The 23,939-nt window shown below is 40.5% G+C and overlaps 1 protein-coding gene across 1 annotated transcript in view; it reads left to right on the top strand.

Annotated features, from left to right (window-relative positions):
• fbxl17 (F-box and leucine-rich repeat protein 17) overlaps positions 1-23,939 on the top strand; it is a 200,639-nt gene that overhangs the window by 116,241 nt on the left and 60,459 nt on the right. The window lies entirely within an intron of this gene.

The following is a 23,939-nucleotide window of genomic DNA, read 5'->3' as shown; positions in this document are numbered from 1 at the left end:
CACCTGATGCTAAAAACACTTGTTTTCACTCCCTCCAAATGACTGTCAGGCTCTGTGAGAACATTTCATCGTTCTGTTGCATCCTTGTCATTAGATCACCTGCCTCTTCAGCCTGCCCGGTGATTGTCTCTGATTGGCCATATTTATCTCTGAATACCGTGGCAACCATTAGCGTTGGTGGTGTGGAGAGGTGGCAGTTTGACTCATCAGTTGTATCTGCCCTTGCTCTAATGCTTTGTGTGTATTTCTCACAACACGTTTGATTGTGTGCGTGTATTTTTGTTCAACTGCTGCCAAGAGGAAAAAAAAGAAAGCACAGGATTGAGCAATCAAGGGAATAGAAAAGATGGAAATTTACAACAAAAAGGACTGAAGAACTGTGCAAAAGGCAAATGGATGCGTTGGTTATGAAGAGGCAGAGCCAAGCTTCTTATCAATCCAACTGTCAGCTGTCCAGGCCAATCTCCACCCACTCTTTGCTGCTTCTCACACTTCAACCGGGGGGAGGGTCTCCAATAACTCCCATTACCCATCAAACCTACACAGTACTGGCAAAAACTCAAAGCAACAACTCGAGAACAAAAAGGAGGTATGGAATTTATAACAAAACTATATTATTTGAGACCACAGAGAGGAGCAATCAAATAATGTTGGAATTGTGCTTTCCTACTCTTCCTACATACTGTATGTCTCAGTCATCATAGAGGAGATATGTGGATGTCTCGGAAGAACAAAAGAAAAGCAGGATGGAGGTAAGGGGAAGTGAGCGAGAGGTGACGGGGAAAATGCGGAAGTTGATAATGAGGGCAAAAAGGTGTGTGTGGTGGGTAATAATAGGAAGGTAGAAAGCTAGTGAGAGGGAAGGCATCTTTATTCTAATATGGCCCTGTCAGCCTCTGTGCAGCATCCTGAAAAGATGAATTTGCTGCTGTTATTTATATTTATGAATTCATGCCAATTGGCCCAGTGTGAAATGATGGGTCATTCCCGCGCAACAAGAAGAGATGGTGCTGAATTTACAATCACCCACGCCTCCCCGTCACAGCCTTCCACCCCTCCTCCTTATTCTCTTCTTATTCCACATGGGTCTGCTGAATATGGATGGACGTGGAGGACGGAGGGAGACGGTGATGCACAGACAGACAGAGAGAGAGAGAGAGAGAACGTTTCTCTGACTGAGGTTGCTTCTGTCACTAGCTCCTCACCTAAGCAGATGTGGCACAATAATTAATGGCATTCAGCACCATGGTGAAATGGCTGTTGGCAGTGTGTGTGTCTGTGCATGCGTGCAAACTACATGTGTGCAGCAGATGAGGTTCAGGATTCTATCCCTTGAGAATCTCAATCAGTGAACACATACTCTCTCCTCACACACACACACACACACACACACACACACACACACACACACACACACACACACACACACACACACACACACACACACACACACACACACACACACACACACACACACACACACACACACAAGGTTGGCTTTGGACACAGAAAGACACAGGCTACTTTTTGCCTAATTTACAACGGCATGATTGTCATGCAAATGACATGACAAAGCTTGGAGGTAATTTCAATTAATGCATTGTTTTTATACAATGCATATAAGTAAAAGCTGTTAGATTGTTATCAACAACAACGGGGAAACTGTAATAATAAACAAGACATCCATATCTCTGGTTTAATGGTGATGTATTGATTCTTCTGAAAATGTTGTGTCAGTACGTAATGACAATTTTTTGAATTTTGAAGTGCCAACATTGAATGAAAACACATTCTTATTTGTTGGATGGGAAATAGCTTCAGTTTGTATTTGGCAAAGACAATGGCATCTTAGAGATACTGAATGATGAATATAAATGATTTTGGTAGATAGACTTTGTTACTATGTTTGCAGAGTAAACATGACATGTTATGGTTTTAGAACATCACTTTGTAGTTACAGTAGCAGCCTTGTGGTACACAGTTCATGTAAAAAAAGTTTCTATTGCCTGCTCTAAAGGCTGGTAAAGGGGAAACTTAATGGGGCATTAAGTTCCTAAATGTTACTAAAAGAGCATGTAATAAAAGTCAAGGAAAGCTGTTGTATCATGACTCAAATATGCAACTGTAACTTTAGGTTAACTATTTCATAGAGGTACAAGCCAACTGGATGCATGTCAACAGCTTGAGTTTCCGCACAATGACATGTTACCTCAGCGTCTAGCTAGCTCTGTGGGTTAAGTCGTGCCAGGGGTTGGCAAGGGGTGATATTTTATAGGCATGCATCTGTTCTCTCTGTCTAACCACACTCTGTCTAATGAGGACTGTGGAAGTGCACTGTGCCCATTGATCCTGCTGTGGCGAAAAAGTGGGGGAGAATAGGTAGGAGATTGAGAAATTGTGTTGGTATTTTTCTTTTTTTGCATACAATTGCTACCCAGCACAAGCAAATGTAAGGAACATAGTTTGACAAAGCAATTAAGATATGTTGTAGATTTTTCTTACCATGAGGAAAAAACTTAAAGGACATGCTGAAGAGATTAAGCCAGACATCTTTTTGAATCAATTGAAACATGCTGAAATAATGCTAATGTAGACCAATGAGTCTGCAGTCAATTGTAAAACTTTGCACTTAGGATTTCAGTTTCATAATAAAACCACTCTGATAGTCTGTGAGGATCTGAATTCTAGGAAATGTTCAGTCTGCATTAGAAGTATCTTCGCAGTGAAATTACAGAATTGATATAGCTGTCGGGAGCCAGTTGGCAAATCAGAAAATCCTTTGGCAGCCTTATATATTTTTTTTTTGGGAGGGGGGGGTAATAACAGGAGAATAGGAGTGTAACCACTGTGAACTCCAAACCACTGCAATTTAACATGAACATTTGTCTCAGTTATTTCCTCTTGGGAGGGCACACTGTTGCACTGTTACTATATGTATTTATGCACACATTCTTGTTTGTGTTATTAGACTAAGACATCATGACCAAAAACATTGAGCATTCCCATTCCTATCCTACATACAGTAAAACAACATGTGTGTGCATGTACTGCATTTTTAATATGATGTACATTGGAGTATTGCTTGTATTGCTTCCCTTCTTTGCATATATATGTTTTACTTATATTTGCTGACCCAGGCCACCCCTGCATGCATGTAATAACCGTGTTAAGGGAGGTATGCATATCTCCCTCACGCCATATCTGTGTGAAAGTATATGCAAGAGTACATACATTTAAAGTCATCTTTGAAAATTCATTTTATTGGGTTTGCTGTCCATGTGCTCCATGTGGACACAATATTTAGCCCCAGGAGAGATAATTGGAAACTAATGGCTGCTACAGCAAACCTAGCCAGAGGCTAAACACACAGTTGGTTTGGGAAAGTCCTTCAAAGCACTAGCTGCTGTGATGATGCTGAATGTGTTAGTTATTGATGTTTCCAGAGTATATCTTAACACTCATAATTATATTTTGCACAAGTTTTATGAACAAAAGTATTTATGCATAGATATTCTGTAAACTTCCTACAGTGTAACGGACGCAGTGAGAACAGCAACAGTTGAAATTGCTACTGTCCTTAATTGGCTCAAACACGTGCAATTAAAAATGATTGCAATCAACACAGTCAGCCCAGAGTTGAGCAGCCCAGTGTTAAGGTATGTTATTATAGTCATTAGTGGCTGCAATTACTATTATACTTCTCTGCACCCTGTATCTTAAACACTGCTCTCCGTGCTGCTTTCCTCTGGAAGCTTGTTGTCGTGCCTGCAATTTAACTCATGCACTTTCTTTATTTGTTGTTTCCATGTGAAGAAGTACATCTCTATAGCTGTTATTGTTAACTCAAAGCAAACTTTTTTTTCCTGCACACTGTCTATTTGTGTGTGTGTGTGTGTGTTTGTGTGTTTGTTTGTTAGGGACACACAGCAGTTGGTATGAGGCTGCCTGACTCATTCAGGCCGACTGGAAAATAGCAAGCCTAATCACTGGGGAGAATTCATGGAGATTTGCTTTGCTGTAATGTGCAGCAGAAAATAATATTTATATATCATAGAAAGACAGTGGTATATTTGCACACAGACAGAAGCTTTCTTCCATCATATAGCATTTATGAAAGAGTTACCTTTATTATTTGAATATGCACTATTAATCTTTGTCCCAGAGACAGAAAGATAAAGAAAGGAGGAACTTCCCTGAGATTGTACATTTATTTTTCTCTTTTTATGGTATGAAAACCGCTAACAACAAAACAATGTACCTGAATGCATTTCAACTAAACATTGCTCAGCACCATGCCTCCCTCTCCTCCCTCCGCCCACGAGCATCATAATGTAAAACAAATTCGAACAAAGCCGTGTGAAATTGAAATAAGCCTCTCTCAGCATCGGCCTTGGAATTAGTTTATTCGAATCTAAAAGGAGCCTCAAAAGACTTAAAACCCCATTTTCACAGGGAAATTAGTTTTCAGGGAAAGATACATTGTTCACATTTAGGGATGATGAGTTGGTTTTGTTCAAAGGGGAATCTTTTTGGTGAGGACTTATATCAGATCATGTGGCAGGTAAAGGAGCTATTTGTCTGTTTAGTCTAATTCCCCTCGCCATGGAAACTTGAGATTTCGTTTATGTGCGAGTGTGTGCATTTACTTCACAATGTCACGACTTTTATGGAGTCGTCAGAAAATGTATATATATCGCATTGATGTTTTCCCCCAAAACTAACACAAACAGTGCTTAGTTTCCTCAATATCAGTCAGTCAGTGAGTTCTTCTTTAGACACATGTTTCCAACCTATCCAACTATATGAATAACTTACATAATGCCAAGTCAGTCCAATGACATCCACCTTTACAAACTGCAGAAACAAACATATTGATTTTACCCAAAAACCTTTAATATTAAACTGTCCTGAATTCATATTATATATGTATGTTTAAAAAACTGCTGCCACTTTATTTTAACACTACGCAATTCATATATTCTTACATGCTGCAGTTTATTTTGTGTTCAATGACAAAGATGGATGGATGGTAGAGAATATGACTAGGAAGGAATGGAAATTGGGGAGAGTAATGAGCAGTGATGGACAGATGGAGCGATGAGGTTGGAGGGAGAGTCTGAGCTGCTTTTTAGACAGACAGACAGATAGACAGATGGATAGATGGATGGATGGACGGCAGTGTGGAAGAATGCAAATGAATGTGTTTCCGGCTTTTTCTGAGGTAGACAATGCTCAGCAGCGAAGTGAAGAAATACTTTGTTAATAGTAGAAATATTGAAAAAGAGAAAAGAGGGATATAGCATGAGCACCCTGTAAGGACCTCAGTGAAAGCTTATTGGATTTTCTTCTCTTTCCCCGTCTCATAAACCTCTCCCTCCCACACAGTGCTCACCGGTGAATAACAAAGAGATTATTGTGGCCATGCATTCATTTTAGCCTTGCATTTGTATGTATTAATTGTTTAGAAAGAACTGAAGATGAAGAGACAACAGGACAACAATAAAATGACTATCTCAAAAACAGACCATGTATCTAATATGGCAATATGTATTGTGTAATATTAGGGTGGAACTTAGGAACAATAGTGTAGTGTAGTGACCACTTTGGGGAAGCTAATGGGGATCCAAATAAAGAATACTATTCGTAGTACGAATTGAAGTTTACCTTTTTTCTAGTTATCATACATTTTCCAATATTTCTTGCATTAGTTGTTAATAGTTGTTTTTTCCTTTTTGTACTTGTCAATTAAAGTGTTTCAGAGTCTTATGAAGATTATAATAGGAATGGTGAGACATCAAGAGTGTGCTACCTGAAAATGACTTCCCGGCAGGCAGACTGTGAAATGAGTGATGGAAAGAAGGAGATGGAGTGAATTACAGCTGCAGTAGGTTCATGGCTTTGAGATGAAAATAGGTGATGCACACTGCGAGGTGTGGTCGAGTGACATTAATTCACACATTACCATACCTGTCACACGCATCTCACATGGGAGGACATCTGTCCAACTTGATAAGTTATGCAAATATACGTACATGCACACACATGCACACAGAGAGGTGTGAACCACTTCCATCACACTCCTCTCTTCTACTCAAACAGTTGAATCACTCCCTGAACCGGTATTGACAAAAGTATGCAGTGATGGGAAGTACACACTCTTTAGCAGTGGCAGCAGTGTGTGTTTGTGCTGGCTTTTCTTGACGAAGAAAAAAAAAGCATGTATCAGCCAATGATGGGGTCCACGCTCCCAGGTGTCACTTCTAACAGCTTGTAGACAAACTCATGACATCTGACACCCACTGCTCACGTGCTGTACACTGAGGGACGAAAAGTGTGAGTATGCTGGTAAGCATGCATTCAGGTTTAGTGTAGTTTTTATTTACCCAATATTAAATTATCTAGATTTCTTTTTTCTTTTTGTACATATTCACTGTGCACATGTGAGGAGCAGCAACTCAATCAGTGATGGTCTGTCTCCCAGGGGAAGGCACCTAAGAGGACCCAGGCTCGAGCAGTTGTTGTCAGTTTAAGAAACAAGACAGCCAGTCTGGCAGCCTCTGACAGCCCACATCCATGGAACATTTCAAAATGTGACACCCAACTCCACCAAGTCAGCTCTCAGGCCATTGTTGCTGCTGCAGACCTCTTTGCTGCCTTTGTGTTTTTGACACTGGAGTAGAGAAATCCCCCTTTAGTGGAGCCTGGAAGACATGACATCCTGGATATATACAATGTGTTAACATACAGATGGTTGGTGGCTCAATCCCCGGCCCTTTACGTCAACGTGTTGAAGTGTCTTTAGGAAAGATACTTGAGCCTTAAACTGTTACCACCTGAGTGTGTGTAGATATTATCACCCCTGATGAGCAGGTGGCACCTTGTATGGATCCCTCTGCCAGCAGTGGGATCATGTGTGTATGTGTGTGAATGGATGAATTATTCTGAATTGAATGGTCGCAAAAGACTAGAAAAGCTCAGTCCATTCACCATTTGAGCTCTTGTAGCAGCTACACAGACAGTTGGAGGTTATTCACAAATGATTGGTTACAGGTTTCTTGCCTGTATAATCTGCAGTTTGACATTTAGATTAGATTCATACATACAATGTGTCAGTGATTGCTGTGATGGATGAATGTACAGTTGCCCTGCTGTGAGCCGCGATGCAGGAGACTGCAAAGAAAAATTACTATTGTAATTGGTTTAGCATATTTACAATTTCTGCTTTTACTACTGGTTTTCCAACATCTTACAAAATAAGTTACATTTGTAAATATACTTGCAAATGAACAGTTCACATTATTGTTTTGTACAGAGCGAGACTTGGAGAGTTTCTGTGTGTGACTGCGCATTAATGTAAGAGAGGAGAGTGGGGAGTCCAATTGAGGATCTCATTAGAATAACAAAGTGTTTATTATGTTGCCTGCTATTACACCTGCCCAATAGTGCTTGCCTCTTCATTTGAACAATTAGTGTATCGTTTTGTTTTTTGTTCAAGTAGGCCTAATATGTGTTTGAGTAGAAGAGTCGGCAGCATGTTATTCAGAGAAAAAAGCTGGATTTGACTCTTTCTGACATAAATGACTTCAAATAACAGAGAAAAGCCATGTATTGAAAACAAAGAGCTGTGTAGATTTAATTTTTGGGTTTAATTATGTTAATACAAATTAAAGCCTTTGAATACTAAATAAATGTAAATGTTAAAAATAAATAATGTACAGTAATACAAATGTAAATGACAGGAAGGATGTGGCACATTAGTTGCATTGTACCTCTTCTCATGGCTCCTCTGTATACTATCATGAATGCATTGTCCCCAAAAAGTTTTGAAAATACACATAATAATTGTATACAGTATCAGATATCACTGAGGTAGATGAAACCAGTCAAAAGAAAACAAAGAGTGACAGTTATAGGAGAAAGCAACATCTCTGGGGATGTTGACAAAAAGAGAAGCACAGAGGAGGAGGAATGAGATCGGTCGAGAAAGAGAGAGAAGCTGGTTCCTACTGTACTCTTTATGTATTAGACGCTGAGCCTCCCCCCTATAATGGGACGAAGGGATTAGAGGGATAATCCACCATGTCTTTTCTTTTCCTTCCATCCTCGCTCCTTTTACCTTTCCCCTCATTTTCTCCTCTCACTGTTCTGTCGCCACGAGACGCAGACAAGACAGCGCTAAAGACAGAATCAGCACAGCAATTAGTGTTCGTGTGTGTGTGTGTGTGTGTGTGTTTAGCCTTTATGTGAGACAAATCCAATGGGAAAATCTGAGAGGCTGAGAATAATTAGCTCCAGTCTAATGCCAGGTCAGCCCTTTCTAACATCAGTCAGGATAGCACGCTTTGTGTATACATGTGTGTATCGATGTTTGTCAATGTGTTGGTGCCAGTTTTTGTGTATGAAACATTTCATGATGTGTTTCCTAACTCGTGGCCATGGCCTATTCTAAACTGTTTATGTTGAGGGGAACACTGGCAGACAACATTGCTGTAATGGAGTTTATTCTTTCCTACTGCCCTTGACCAGTCTCTTAACACAAAGAGCAGGCAGATAAGAGAGGATTTACACACAATAGTGAAGCCATTAGCGTCTGGCTTTTTCTCTCCCTCCCTCTCTGGGGTTTGTTGTGTGTTATCAGATCCACTGGGATGTGTGGATGGCAGATTGAATGTCCACAGCCATGGAAAAGGCCAAGGATGTCTAACCTCCTATTCACACGCTGCTAGCCTCATCAACAGAGGGCTCTTTGTCCCACAGCAGTCGAGGAGATGGACAGTACAAGATAATTGCATTCGAACAATAAGCGTCTCCTCTGTTTGTTTGAATGTGTACGGTCTCTTTGGGATGAAATGGTAGCTGAGTGTGTCTGTGTAGGAGGGAGAAATGGGAGGGAGGAGGGGTGAGTGATTCTGTTTGTGTGTCTTTGTGTTCCTCTGAATTTCTCTATCTGTATGCAAGTATGAATGAATGGCCTCGATAAAAGATTTCTGGAACTGTATCCAATAGTGAGCTGTCATCGAATATCTCAGAGGTTGAAAGCTGACTGGCGAGGACTAGACAGTGAAGTCATAACTTGACTGATAAGATCCTGCAGGAACTGCTATTAAACCCAGAAAAAAACAGCAGGAAAGACAGTAGGGAAGCCAAATGGATGTGAACGAGGAGTGCAGCTGAATGGCAGCATCTGAACTATTAGCTGCCGTAGACGCTCACGCGTTTCCTCAAATGATGTCATTCCTCTTTGGTCCAGGTGCGCTCTGTTGAAAAACAGGAGAACATGTTGTGAAGATGTATGTATTGGTGTGTGTGAGTCTTTGTGTTCAGAATTTTTCTCTATTAGCTATATTGAAGTATTTATTTTGTGCCATGAAATGCTGTTCAGAACAGGCAAAAGTGTTGCAGTATACCATTGAAACAGAACGCCCCCTGAGTCTGTGAGGCCACTCAGATACATTAAGGGACGTTGAGTTTGGTTACTGTCACTGTCTTTGTTTTGAGCAAGAAACCACAGAATGGAGGAATAAGTTTGAGCCTGGACAGTGCTGAGGGTGTTGTCAACACCACATAAGGCTGATACATCTGTCAAACACACCTGTCAAACTCACCACTAAGTATATCCCTATTTAATACTTACAATATAAGTTAATATACACCTATATGTATATAATGCATTCCAGTTTAATGCCAAAATGAACTATTGCCTCAATGCTATATGCTAAACGCATAATTAAAATAACACCTTTAGTGATGAAAGTGTGAACATGAACTGAACATTATGGACATCAGGAGAGTTGACTTTATGGCATTACAGTTCATTGATTATGTTCGATTGTACATGAATACTTTATAAAGTTGAAACTGAGGGTACCTTACACATGAATATTAATGGTCTCAGGACAAAGAATAATTCCTGCAAGTTATTGATTCTTCAAAAACATATTTGACTTTTTCCCATTAACATCAGTTTGTTTGTATATGTATATGTATTTTGTTTGCCTCACTATATTTTTGTTAGTATGTTGTTGTGTTGGATTACCTGCATGGTATGAACAAAACTGAAATAATATGTTTTTAATGTATTTCTTACTGCTCTGGCCTTTTACATTTGTCTGTGCCAAATATGAATCATACAAGGTCGAAATAAAACACAAATTCTCCATTCTTCTTGAGTCCTATATTTTAAATGTATTTTAAAACACATCTGTGTTGAATGGAATTTAAAACTCCTGAATTCCATGTCCTTTTCAAACTGAAAGTAAACAATGTGAAATAGTTTGTGTGAACATTACTACCTTTGACCCTAATCTCTCCACCCTGCTCCATGTTCACATTCTGTATCTGACCCACTTCAAAGCTTGTGCTGTTGCTTAATGTATTTCTTAAGGCATACTAAGCGGGGCAGGTTGTTTGCTTTTGTAATGAATAGAGTGGTCCGGGGAACAGCGTCAGCCACTGTTGTCAATTATCACTGCTCTCTATGAGCCATGCTTGACAGAGAAGAATCACAGCCGGCGCCTGGATCACTTTCTCACTACCTCCGCCTTTCCTTCCTCCGTCTATCTTCCATTCATTCTCCGGAGCTTCAACTCAGTCCCATTGTGCCTCCGTCTCTTGGCATTCCCTCCGCCTTCACTTCCATGTGTTCACCCACTCAATATAAATCGTGTTTAATCTCGGCTGCACCCTTTTTAGTTACATTGTCAGTATATAAATATATTTCTCTTTATTGTAGTATTTTTGTTGCCCCCTCTCCTCTCCTCTCCTCTCCTTTCCTCTCCTCTCCTCTCCTCTCCTCTCCTCTCCTCTTCTTTTGCCGTCATATTTTGTCCTCCACAGAGGGTGTAGTGGGGTTGACAGGCAGTGAGCTCACAGTAGTAACCTTCCTGCCACCATGCCAGGCGAGGCGCCACTTGAGGGTTTGGCTGCAGATTGAATAGCTCCCAGAGATGTCATATTCAGACAGCCTCCCTGAATTACATTTCCTGGTCTTCCTGCCTGGCTGCCTGCAGGCCTCCACCAATCAAAAAGCCTGGAGTTGGCATGTGGCTGCCCACTCCCCTCCCCTCGATTCATCCTATCTTGCTTCCTTTCTTTCCTTACCCAACCCCCCTGGTCCACTACTTACCATCTCTGGGGTGTGTCCCTTACAGAAATGATTCCTTCACCACTTGTCGCGCGATCCAAACACTGTGGGGCAGACAAACAGATGGGCGATCTGATTGGCTGTCAGCTTATGTTTATTTCCTTGTTGTCGGGATGTCAGATGAGTTAAACCATTGTTCTGCTGCATTTGTCACGTCTTCTTTGTGCGTTTCATGAGAAATCAGAAAAGATCAGGCTAGAGGACATTTGGTCAAACAGATTGGCCCAACAATGTCCATTTGTTTTAATACATTTTCTTTTTGACTCTTATTTTTGACCACCTATCTTTTTTACTCACTTCATTACCATTTTACCTTGATGCTGCCAGGATTCCACAATGTTATAAAAAACTGATGAACCAGAACCGTGGAAAAATGTATCATAAATGATACAATATGGATTATTCCTTCTTTCTATGCAGACATTACAGTAGGTCACTCACGCAAACTTTGCTATAAAATAATATTTGGCATACAAATGATGATGTTAACATTTCAGTAAAAACTTGAATTAATTAGTAAAAAAAATGTTCAAACAATATATATACCCACAAGTTTAGTTGAAAAATGAAATAATCATAGCATGTGTTCGGCCGGGCCAATGATTCTCATTGTGGTTTTCTTGTTACTGTGTATGACCTGATCTAGCCAGAAGGTGGGTTAGTGAGCTGGAGAAAGGAAGAAGCCAAGTGAGCTTTTATTGGGAGGGAGTGGAGGAGAGACTGGGCTCATATAGCTGTCCCTCCATAATTTGATTAATGAGGAACAGCTTCATGTGGAAAACAGAATGGTACACAAACCAGAGATACACACTTCCATACAGGCAAACCCACACAAATGGAAAAACTTGTACACATGCACGCACGCACGCATCCAAGTGCACCCTCTGGAAGTGAGTGGAGTTTGGCTTTCTACGCTTATAAACAGGTGGTGGATTGGACATTCATACCCACATATATACACACAAACACACTTATATTAACACACACACACACCTCAGGTGGTGGATTGAGCTCCCATGCTGTGTGGATTTGTATCAAAGCCGAGACATAAAACCTAACTGGCAGACTGGGAGCCGTACCACTCCAACCCTCCAGTCTGCTGCTCTGAGTTTCTGCACGTGTATATTTGTACATGGTTGTTTCAGTTTGAGAGAAAATAATATATGCAAGGAAGTGGTTTCCTCTCGCACATTTGTGTCTTTGTGCTCAAAACCGTTTTTATTCAGATTTTTGCTTCTGCTTTTTAGATTACCCCTCCAGCTCTTGGTATAGCCTTTTCTCCTTCCATACTTGGGTCCAAGCTGAGTACTGGAGGGTGCTGAAAAGTGGTTGGATTACTGGAATTATTATTGCTGGTTGAAATATGTCAGTCTTTATGTGGGTGCATTATCACTCTGCACAATTAGGATTTTCTGAATTCACTCTGGATGACCTCACCTCGCATGATGGAAGCGATGAACGAAGCATAGTCAGCTTTTTCACTGAGGTAATGAGGCAAAAAGTAGACATGTGCACAACCGCTTACTCATGCACATGTATGTTCACACACATGGTGAAGCTACACAGGCATATGCATGTCATGTATGCAGACTCGCACAGTATGTTGATTGTTACACAGGCATGCTAACATGTCAGTGCAATGCTTATTATGCTTGTTTATGACGGTGGAAATTAACATTCTCTATGGTTTTGTTTCTTATGGGAGCGGATGATACGGACTATAAATCTTCTTGATCTGCGTACAGTGTCAGGGCGTATTACACACCCTTTAACTGTGGCTTCATGTTGCAGTGATAGCGATACCACATCATTGCATCTACACACATGCAAACGCACACACACAGTCGGTGTCCCAGCTGCATAGCTCCCTGTGTTGCCTGTCTCCGGCCCATGCTGAGTGTGTAATGAGCGGAGCTTGAGTAAGATTAAGGCAGATATTGTATAGCGTTGGAGATTGGTTTCACTCTGAGCCTCAGTGTTGTGGCAGAGCGCACTCCAGAGCTGCTGCTGGCTGAATGACCAGCAGGATCCCCACTGTTAATCTCCTGTCATTTGTCATAGCATTTTGCCATCACTGCTAATGTGTTTCGAGGCAAACACATACCACCCATTGGGGGGTATTTCTTCTTAGGAAATGTGAACACTATCGTTAACTGTAAGGAAGCGCACTGGGATGATGACCATGAAAGGATGGGAGGCAGTGTAAAAGCATAAAAGAAAGAAAGAAAAGATAGAAGACGCGATATTTAGGGGGAGAAAAGGTCTTAGTGATGTGGTTTGTTGGCACCCTGTAAAGCACATGAGGCGGGTAGAAGGGATTGTGAGAGGAAGGTGGTGTAATGGGAAGGAAGGAATCAAAGAGAGTGCACAGAGTTTGGAGAGAGAAAAGAACAGAGACACAATAGTGAAGGAGGATAAACAGAAACAGAAAGGCTGGAAAAACCAAGAGAAAAGATGGCATGTTTAAATAAAGGGGTGAAAAGCACAGGATAAGAGAAGAAAGAGAAAGAGAGGGTCCAAGGACTGTTATCATCTGGAATCTATCGGGAATGGATGGGCAGCATGAAGAGGCTATAATCACATCCATCAACAACACTGTCTATTAAATCCTGTTCTTCTTCTTCTCTGCTTTCCTCCCTCTGTCTCTACAAACCGCCAGCCATGGTCAATTCACTGCAGTGCTCTAAATAGAAAATCTTTGTAAGGATGATGACTTTAATGTCCATAGTTCTTTGAAAAGATAGTGAACAAAGGCTGCATGTGTGGTTCCCGATCGATCTAAGATGTCATCCTTTTTCCTCATGTCTTCAGGTAAATGTACAGCTCTCCGCCATTCACTCTTATACAAAGACAGAGATGGAGCCAAAACAATAACAGACAAAGGAGCGAGTGGTTATCCCCTACGATAGTGATTGGTACTCTTTAAAGTAAGGGTGAGGATTTATATACTTATTTAGTTATTTTTTTCAATGTGCCTTTGCTGTACAAAAGTATGGAAAATATTATCTTCCATCAAAGTAGAAAATTGTCTTTTGACCATTTTTATCATTTTGGGATTTGACTGGGAGTAACAATTAATAAAGATATTGTTATTCACATTTCATGTCAGACTTTTGATCCAGTGCAAAGTAAGTGGACTGCACCTGACATTAAGATTTCAGAAAATATCCTTAAAATCGGAGGAAAGTACAAAAGGGTCACAGATTATAAACCGGAGTCGAAATAGGGGGGAAGAATCAAATATCAAATGTATTTAAAAAAAATCTGAATTAAATGCAACATTTCCATATTTTTTGGGGGAGTAGTGAGGGGATAATAAATATAATAATGAGCCCTACTTATACAGACCTACTTATTGAGTACTGTATATTAAAAATATACCCCACTCGTCTGTCTGTCTGTCTGTCTCCTCACCCATTCTCCTGCATCCTCCTCTTGCCTAAGCTCTGTCTGCTTAGCCAGTGATAAGCCACTGGAGCGTCGCCTGCTTGAGACTGCTTCAACAAATTCACTTTGCTGTCAGGCTAATAGGATTTAGTTTCTTCAGCCCATGCTATAGATGGCATCTTTGGACATGAGGAGAAAGAAATAAGGTTTGGTGATGAAGAGGCATTATGAGAGAAGACAGCAACTTCAAGGGGGATAAACCACACTTCTCTCTCACCCCTCCTCTTATCCTTGGTCCGTCCCCCTCCTCCTTGTCCTTCTCCTATAGCATGAAATCTCCTCACTTTTTCTGGCATTGGATCAAACGGTTTGTTCCGTTGGGGAATTCATTTCGGATTCTGGCTTTTTCAAGGGGTGTTTGGGCCAATGAGCTGGCAAGGCAAGCAACATCTGTTTTCATGAATACCTAATGGCTGTGTGTCACCAGAGTCAAACGCCTGAACTGAGAGATGCTCCCACTGTTATTACCATCAGGGTTATTTAGCCAGCAGTTTCTCATTAGGCTCTTTCTCGTCCCTGTTGAGGTAACAATTGGATTAGCAGCTAGAGCCCTCTGCTACAGATTATATAGATTCCATGTGGGAATTGTATTTGTAGTGCTTATTGGTAAGGTGTGATACTTTAGTAATATGATAACACCACCATGGGAATATGCTATATGATAATATCCAGTATCCTCAGGTGCAAACATGAGGATGAAGAGGTGAAATAGTTCCAGGAATTCGAAGCCTTTCTTGAAATTAAAGTTTTTTTAGACAATGTTTTTCTCCTGTTGCTATGGTGACTAGGGCGTCAGAAGTCAAGGGTCAGGAATGATTGTTGCTAGGGTGAGGGGCATCTACAGGGTCATTCAAACTGTAACGATCAGAGTTTTTATTACATGTGGATCAATTCAAAACCTTGGATACACGCACATATTCACCTTTTCTAGTTGGCTTTTCTCCACAGTGCTCTGACCTCATCCTGGCAGTATTTGGAGCTCTGTTTTCCAATATTTTCAAACTAAGCACTTGTATGTGTGTGTGTGTGTTGTGTGTGAGTTATTGATGATTGTTATACTAGACATGCTGAACTAGTTTCATGGACGACCTAGCGTCTCGTAAAGCGATGAGACAGAGTGTGACCATGTGATCTGGCATAGTTGTGGTTGTAGTGCGGTTGTTGCGCTTCATCCCTTTTAATGCTCTCTTTCCTTTCGCACTCCTGCTTTCTTCTTTGATTTTCTTTTTTGTTGCCTTTTTCTGGTCTCCCTCATTTTCGTTGACTCTTTGTGTACATTTAGCTCATGTTTTTTTATTGAAGCACACTTGTCATTTCACTCGGGAAAGAAATATAAAGTATAATGTTTTTGAGGAAAAGAGTCTGTACAGCCTGAGTGACATAAGCTACACTGTGTGCGAAGGAAAATAAAAAGGATGACAGAAGCCACACTCAAAGCACACATTTCCACCATCGATCAGCAGCTCCGTCCAGTTGGGTGTCTTCTGTTTCTCTTCTCCCTGAGTCTTTAGAACAGTGTGAGTCCATTGATTAGGCTTTGTCAGCCTGGTGTGTGTGCTGGTACACCAGTGACTCTAATGAAGCCGAGTCCATTCAGCAAGCTGCAGGGGCAGCAGCACCAGAAACGCAACAGCTCATTGGTTCTCAACAGGAGCCGCCTTATGAGGCAGATTCAGCGTAATTAAAGCCAGTCTATGTAATTGATGCACTCTTGCTCTACCATAGCAGCAAGGAAATTACACGCTGCAATATGACTTGTTGGGCCCTTTTACCGAATGTGTTGTAGTATAATTCAGAGGCCTCCCACCCTCTCATCCTGTCCTCCCCCGTTCTATCTTCATCCCCTTCTCCCTTCCTCTTCATATCCATTAGCCTAATGAACACCCGGCAATTTCCTGTCACCGGGACAAACATGGAACATAGTATTGTTCTCCTCTCCGTTCCGTGTGTGTATGCGCATCAAAGTGGCATGCACACTCTCCTGCATGTGTGTACCGGTGTTTGCATGTGTGTTTGACAGAGAAAGCGGGCAGGAGAGAGTGTGTTGGTGAGCTCTCATTAAAATAGATGGAAGTAATCAAAGTGCAGAGCAATTAGCCATGGCTGAGTGGGCGGAGGGTGTACACTGTGTGTTAGCGTGTGCCACTGTGTCAGGCCTATTGGTAAACATTGGGTAGTTCACCCCTCTCTGTATGTGGACACGGAGCAGAAGAGTAACAATTTACAGCCCTGAGGGACATGCTCAGCTCAATTTATCACAGTCAGACTGACCGTTTCTTTAGTCTCTGAGACAAACATCTGTTATGTGCTGCTAGTTATTAACTGTGTTTTCGGCACTGTAGAAATCACATTTATAATTAAGTGGTATAGTGTTTATTTAGGACAGCATTTCAGAGAAATAAATGCCTGTTTTAAAATAAACAAAACTGATTATTTAGTTGTATCCACAGTTTCTGTTAATAATTGAGTACTGAAAAAGCTTACTTCATAAAACAAATTAGGAAACTTGACAGCAGAGTATGAATGTGTTTTCACTACAAACAACGGCTTTACATAGCTTTTTAGAAATGTTACACATACTGCATAAGTGCATCTTGGTAACCTTGTAGTTAACATGCAGTATACCTACATGTTTGCTGAAGGTCATATCCCTCTTTCATTCTCGTTTTCTATAGTCTGTTTTTACTTTCACCTTAAAGTTAAATGGAATTTTTTTTTAAGAAAATGGAAAAGTGCTGCGCTGGCAGATGTTTGTACTTGTTTGACACAAAAATAATTAAATGTCTGAACTACAGTTCAAGAATTGGCTTTATAAGGATTTTATATCTTAGTGAAACCCAAATAGAGGTTATTTTATCTTGTGCTAACAATGTTACACTGTACTGTATATACATCGTTTTCTGTAGTTAATTTTACAAAATAAAAACACATTTTTTTACCTGCTATGCCTGATTACTTTTTTTTAGAAATAATAAATAAATATAATAAGTAAGCAGCTATGTCCACTGCCTTTATTCCCCACAGGGACATTTATCATGGGCAACCATCTATGACCTAACTGTTCGTCTCACATGAGCTGTACCAACTTTCTCTTCTGCACTCATATACACACACACACACACACACACACACACACACACACACACACACACACACACACACACACACACACACACACACACACACACACACACACACACACACACACACACACACACACACACACACACACACACACACACACACACACACACACACACACACACACACACACACTCAGTCCTGAGGCTGTAAGTGTTATCGCCATCTGCCACGGGGCAGTGCTCATCTTCTCCTGAGTTATTTATTGTGTTATGGCTGCAGTGGGTTGACCGAGGAGGTAGATAGGGGCATGGCATTGCTTTAGAGAAGCCAGTTGTTCATTTGCAGGTCAGTATCTCACTTGCATGTCCTCGGGGGAGTTGCTAAGGTGCAACAGAGGAAGGAGCTTTACAGACAGAGTGGAGAGCTATCAGAGAGTCACGTGTGAGCGATGTCAGGCCAGTTTGTTTTCCTCTGGCAACCGAGGAGCTGCTTTAAAATGCTCTTTGTGCATGTGCATCACGGAGGCCCATCAGCGTTGGCAAGGCAACAGGCTGTCCATTTGGATGAGCTTAAAGTGAATAACTGCCACTTAACCTTACAAAGTGCTTAGTTGGCTTTTACCCCTGGCTTTTGATGGACAAATCAGATGGTTTGTGAGGGACACTTGTTTTTGGAGATAGTGAAAATATTGGCTGATGGTGCATATACTATCAGCCAGGGGTTTACAGCTGAATATGCATATTTTGAAATATCTTCAGAAGTCTTCTGCACTTTTGAACTCAATATCATGTAATGTAAACCTTTATATCTCGTACCGTAAATGGCCATTTGCTGTGAGTAGAGCTCCTGCTGTTTCTGTATTGAAACTTTTGCCATTTGTGGAGTACTGTAAGTGTTTTACTCTGCAATTACACTATGCTTACAGCTGGAGAAAATGCTTCGAGCATTTAAGGAAGCCAACCATTACTGAAGATGAGAGGAGACAGCGGCACATATAAGGGCCTACTTTCCATTGGCTGCATGAACCTAAAAAGTGCGCTCATTCGGGCTCGCCTCTCATTCCCAGACTAACAAAAGAAAGACAGGTTGGACAGGAAAGTCGAGGAAGAGGGGCATTTATGGCTCCAGTTATGACCCCATCGGCACATTTTTAAGCAGGCTGATGACAAGCTGCTGGAAGGCCCTGCCGTTTTGCAAAGTCGTTTGAAAACATGATTAACGGTGGTGGAGCACAATAGGAATGTGATTCTTATTTGAGCAGTGGGTACGGCAGCCTAGCCTGGGAAATCATCCAGGCCCTAATTGCCGAAGCAGACCCTGATTCAGACCACTGGAACACTCACCCCCACACACACACACACACACACACACACACACACACACACACACACACACACACACACACACACACACACACACACACATACACACACGGATCCTACAACAGCAAGGGATATCAAATGTAGCTAACAGCATCTGGCTTCTGGATTGATAATAAAATAACTTTGATTGTATCAACATAACAATAAACACATAAGCGATATGTCTGTGTACTCTGTTACAGTAAAAGAGCTACATCTGTAAGTCGTACTTTTTTCTAACATGTACATTTTCTTGTTTTTACTATAACTTTGTATTCGCAATTTTTCAATATTTTATAATGTATTTTGCAATCAAGCCCATCTTGAAATATATGTAATATAAAGACAATGAAAGCATGAATGTTGAATCGTAGAGAAGCGACAGACATTCTATTTTGTATTTATTTATGTGACATAGGAAATATTCTTAAATGCTAAATCATTCGATCAGATAAGATGAGATCTGTGGGTCCTACGAGAAATTAGGCTTCTTAAATATAAGAAACAAACTAAGTAATGAACCATCTCTTTGCTGATACTTCGTTGAGAACACCATTTGAATTGTTTCCCAAGTCAGCAACAGAACACTTGTACAAGTCTGCACATATAATCAGAGGGTCAGCAATTTCAGAAGCAATGAACTTGTTCCCTCTCATTCTATAAAACCTGTATTGCTCCATTTTAAGATGGTTGCTTAAGTATTTGCTTATTGAATGGCTCTTTTGAGGTATTGGATATTTTTATTTCCACTTATATTAGCCCAATGAAAACGGTCTTTACGTTTTTTTTGTCCGGAAGATTCCAGAAACTCAGTAGTGCAGATCGTCTGAGGAAGCAGAACTCTGCTTCCTTACACTTGTGTATGGATTTATGGGTGATAAAAAGAAAATTTACAGCAAGAATCATTTTGCAAGAGCGTTCTCCTCAGAAGTATAAACCCCCGTCTTTCCTTGCTCTCCTCCTCTTTGCTGCTCCGCCCTTCCATTTCATTAAGTCTAAAGACAGCCGTGGAAGTCTGAAGTCTCGTCTGTCACCACCACTGCTGCCTCCCCCTCCTCCCCCTTCTTTTATGTTTTCAACCCCTCCCTAGACCTTCAACCGCTTTTCTTTTATACATTTCATGCTTACTTTCTTTCTTTCTGCCCTCTTCTCTCGAAAATCATCCATTTCTATTTCCCTGCTCCTTTTGTGTGGCCAGACAACCGTGTAATTGTGGGCCGTGTGAGGAGCGGGATGAGAAGAGGCCTTGAGTTGGTCAGCGCTGTGCTAGTGTACCTACCTACAGCCATTCTCCCAGAAGCCTCTTTGTTCCTGCTCCATTGTGATTGGCTAAAGAGAAGCGCTACACATGTTGTTTGGTTGGAAGACTGTCTGCAGTCTTTGTGATAAACATGGACCTCTGTTTCTCTCAAGTATTGTTGCTATTCTTCCTCTTGTTGCCTGTCTGCTTGGATACCTCTGGCTGTGCTGCATAAAAGAAGATTAGCTTCACCTCTGAGACATGCATTTCAGAAGCACAAGAAACACACTCTGCGTAATGACACACACATAAACACCTTACTCCCTTTGTCCTTCGTTATGTCCCACAAATCCTTGTTGAGCCTTAGACTAATTCCAGTTTGCCGTGTATGGCATTGTCCAGTTAGTTCTCTGCAGAGAGCATTTTATTAACCAAAAGAAAACACATTTTAAACCAGTGCACATATGTGTTTTTTTTTGTCAAATAGGCCATAATGCAATATGACAAGTAGCAGGGTTCTCAAATATTAATGCTGCTCAAGAATGAAAACACATTGTATCTTAATTGATTTATGTTAATAGATGTAATGCCAATGGCATATTTGATGTTTAACACACTCATCATTACTCTGGAGTTTTGATATTTAGATTTACAGGATGCCAGTCAAAAAACACTAATTAATAAAATAAACACAAATGGAAAATAACACAGCACACAGTGCACTCTATAAATCTTAAATAAGCATTAAACATTTTCGAAATGTAAGCGAGACCATGACAAAAGGATCATAGAAGAGAATAGTGTTGATCCTACAGTGAGCTGGGATTAAGGCATGATCACTAGGCTTTGTCCAGGTTTAACCTCTGGTTGTACAACACACACTCTGAGAAAATACAGTTAAAGGGCAATTGTCCTATAGTGCAGCTTTGAGCACGGTATAGAGTGCAGAACGAAGAAGTATTTTGCTGGTTGGTCGATTATTTTCAAGTGCTAATCCCCTTTTTCTTCGAAAACATTGGTTAAGGCTGTGAAAGTCCATAAAAGCCATGTTACAGAGTGTGTACAGTAATGTTTGTTGCTCCTTGCTGTATAAAGAGGAATATATGTATATCACCTTGGCCCAGACCAGAAAGTCAATTTTTCTAACGTTCAGTTCAACAGATTAATAGAGGTCTTAAAGTATTTCCGAGTTTTATTTTTCAAGAGCTTCTCTGAAAAAGCAAATATATGTACAATGATGATATTCAGTGCATAAATCAAATGCTAATCAGATGACCCATGTTCATTTTATTGGCAATTTTTAAGGAATTCGTTTTTAATGGAGCCACTTTCTAACTTGAAATCCTTTATGGAAAGTTAATACACTGTATGGAGAAAAAATATTGGTCAAAGATCAAATGCATTCCTGGGAAATAAAAATGGATGTTTAAAATACATCAGCCTTGGTCTACACTACTTAGCTTGTCATACCATCAGGCTTCATTTGCATGTAAAAACCCAGAAAAATGCTTTCGCTAATCACAAGATAAATTAGCGCTGATGTAGTTACCATGGTTTCAAAGCAACATAATTGAGTTTTCTTCTTAAGAACTCCAAGGAAAAAGCAATTATGTATGAGAAGCACAGATTACAGTTTTGTATTCTCTCCTGATGCTATGGAAATACATAACAGCACCTGCATCTCTTTAGAGTGTTACTTCCTGTTAAATGTACTGCAAAATGTTTCTATGGTTATTAAGTGAAAGCCTTCTCTGTCTTGCAAGACGAATAAACATATCTGTTAGGGCCTACTTTTCTTCAGAGTGGAGTCAAACAAAGGCTCAATTATTTGGCAGGCTGCATCAGCTGGCTGCCAAGGAAACAAAATTAAATAAATAATATTTTTCGGGGTTAAGTCCATGAGGTCCAGTTGTGTCGCTCCAGTCATTCAATTTAGATACAAAATGTCTGTATGATTTAAAGGAAGAGAAATTCCCCCAAATCCTTGACTAGAGTCTAGATCAGGGGTGTCAAACTAAATGTCATCGCGGGCCACATTAGCATTATGGTTGCACTCAAAGGGCCGGTTGTAACTTTAAGACTATATAAATATACATATATAACTATATAATACATATTAAATAATGTATTATATTATTGGCTCTGCATTGGATTATTATCAGTTCTGGTAATAACTTCATAAATAGCTACGTCTGAAAGCAGAAGTCTAGGGCAAATATTGGAAAGCAAATATTCAACAATTACGCCAATAGTATTGTATATTGTATTCTTTGCAAGCTCTTGCGGGCCATATGAAATGAGGTCGCGGGCCGGTTGTGGCCCACAGGCCTTGAGTTTGACACCCATGGTCTCTAGAGTACTAGAGTATATTTGTTTGTATCGCCCCGTAAGGATGAGATAGAGGAGTGACAGTTTTATTGTGTACCTCTAGCTGTTTGTGCCGACAGCATAGTGACAGGAAGCCAAACACACACTGACCCCTAATGGCTCTCTCTCCGCCTGCTGCTGCACTAATCGCTTCAACATTAGACGTTAGCTCAGTTATAGGGACTCTTTTATTGTCTTTTATTTGAAAAGGAGCCATGAGATGTATTTCAGTTAGCTGCATAACACAATGCTTTCTCTTACTTTGATGTATCACATTTTAGTTATAGGAGCATCCTTTGCCTTATATGGTAGCAGAAACAACTTGACTGACTTTCTTACCTTATCCATCCATCATCATTTCCTCCTCATCTTTTGAAGCTTATTTGTATCTTTTTGTTCAAAATATAATAATCAACCTTCCCCTGCACTTCCCCTTCATTTTAGTCATCTTGTACTTTCTGCCTCGTCTCCTCTTCCACTTAGCGTCTTTACACTACACTCCTTATTTTCACTGTTTCCTTATTCTCTGCGGACAAGTCTCCTATTTTCTTTCTCCAACTCATTTCTATTCTTGAATCTCACATTGAATCCCCATCATCATCATCAACCTGTCACTTCATTAGTTCTTCCTCTTGTCCTCTCTTCCAAATTCTCCATTTGAGAACTTCAAGGTCCCTCCTATTCATTTTCTTGCTTTTTCATTTTAAAAACGTTTTTCTCTCCCATAACTATCCTTTATAGAGTGCCACAGTGACGCATCCTAAACTCCTTCCGGTTCCTTCGACAAAAAAGCAATGCAATTTCTCCATAGCATTTTGGAAAATAGCTCGAAATAAGGTCTGTGGTTGACACACATTTAAGAGACGGATCACGTTTTGTTCAGCCGGATAATATCCACATGTCTACCCTACTTTTATAATTTTCGAATCATAAATCTAGTCGCCAGAAGCAAAATGCTAACGTTATGCTATAAACGAACTACAGCAGGGTCGCTGCTTCAACGTCACGCCAACTTAAGATCCATATTAAAACATACAGATTCAAAATGGTATAAGTTGAAGCGTTTGTTTGAACAGTTTGCAGGAGGCAGGTACTTGCTTTCAAGCAGAACAGGGGGGAAAACAAACTTAGCGGGAGTGTTTTACGTGTTCGGTGTAATGACGTAAAACGGCCTAGACAACTTCTGTAGTCCTATTCAGCCACTTGTTAACAACCATCGTTTTTCAGACACGTAAACTCTTCAAAAATCACCAGTGGGGTCACTGCTGATGTATTTAATGTCGTAGAATAAAACGTG

Source organism: Trematomus bernacchii, unplaced genomic scaffold (genome assembly GCF_902827165.1).
Source record: "Trematomus bernacchii unplaced genomic scaffold, fTreBer1.1, whole genome shotgun sequence".
Lineage (NCBI taxonomy): Eukaryota > Metazoa > Chordata > Actinopteri > Perciformes > Nototheniidae > Trematomus > Trematomus bernacchii.
This window is presented reverse-complemented; position numbering and strand designations above follow the sequence as displayed.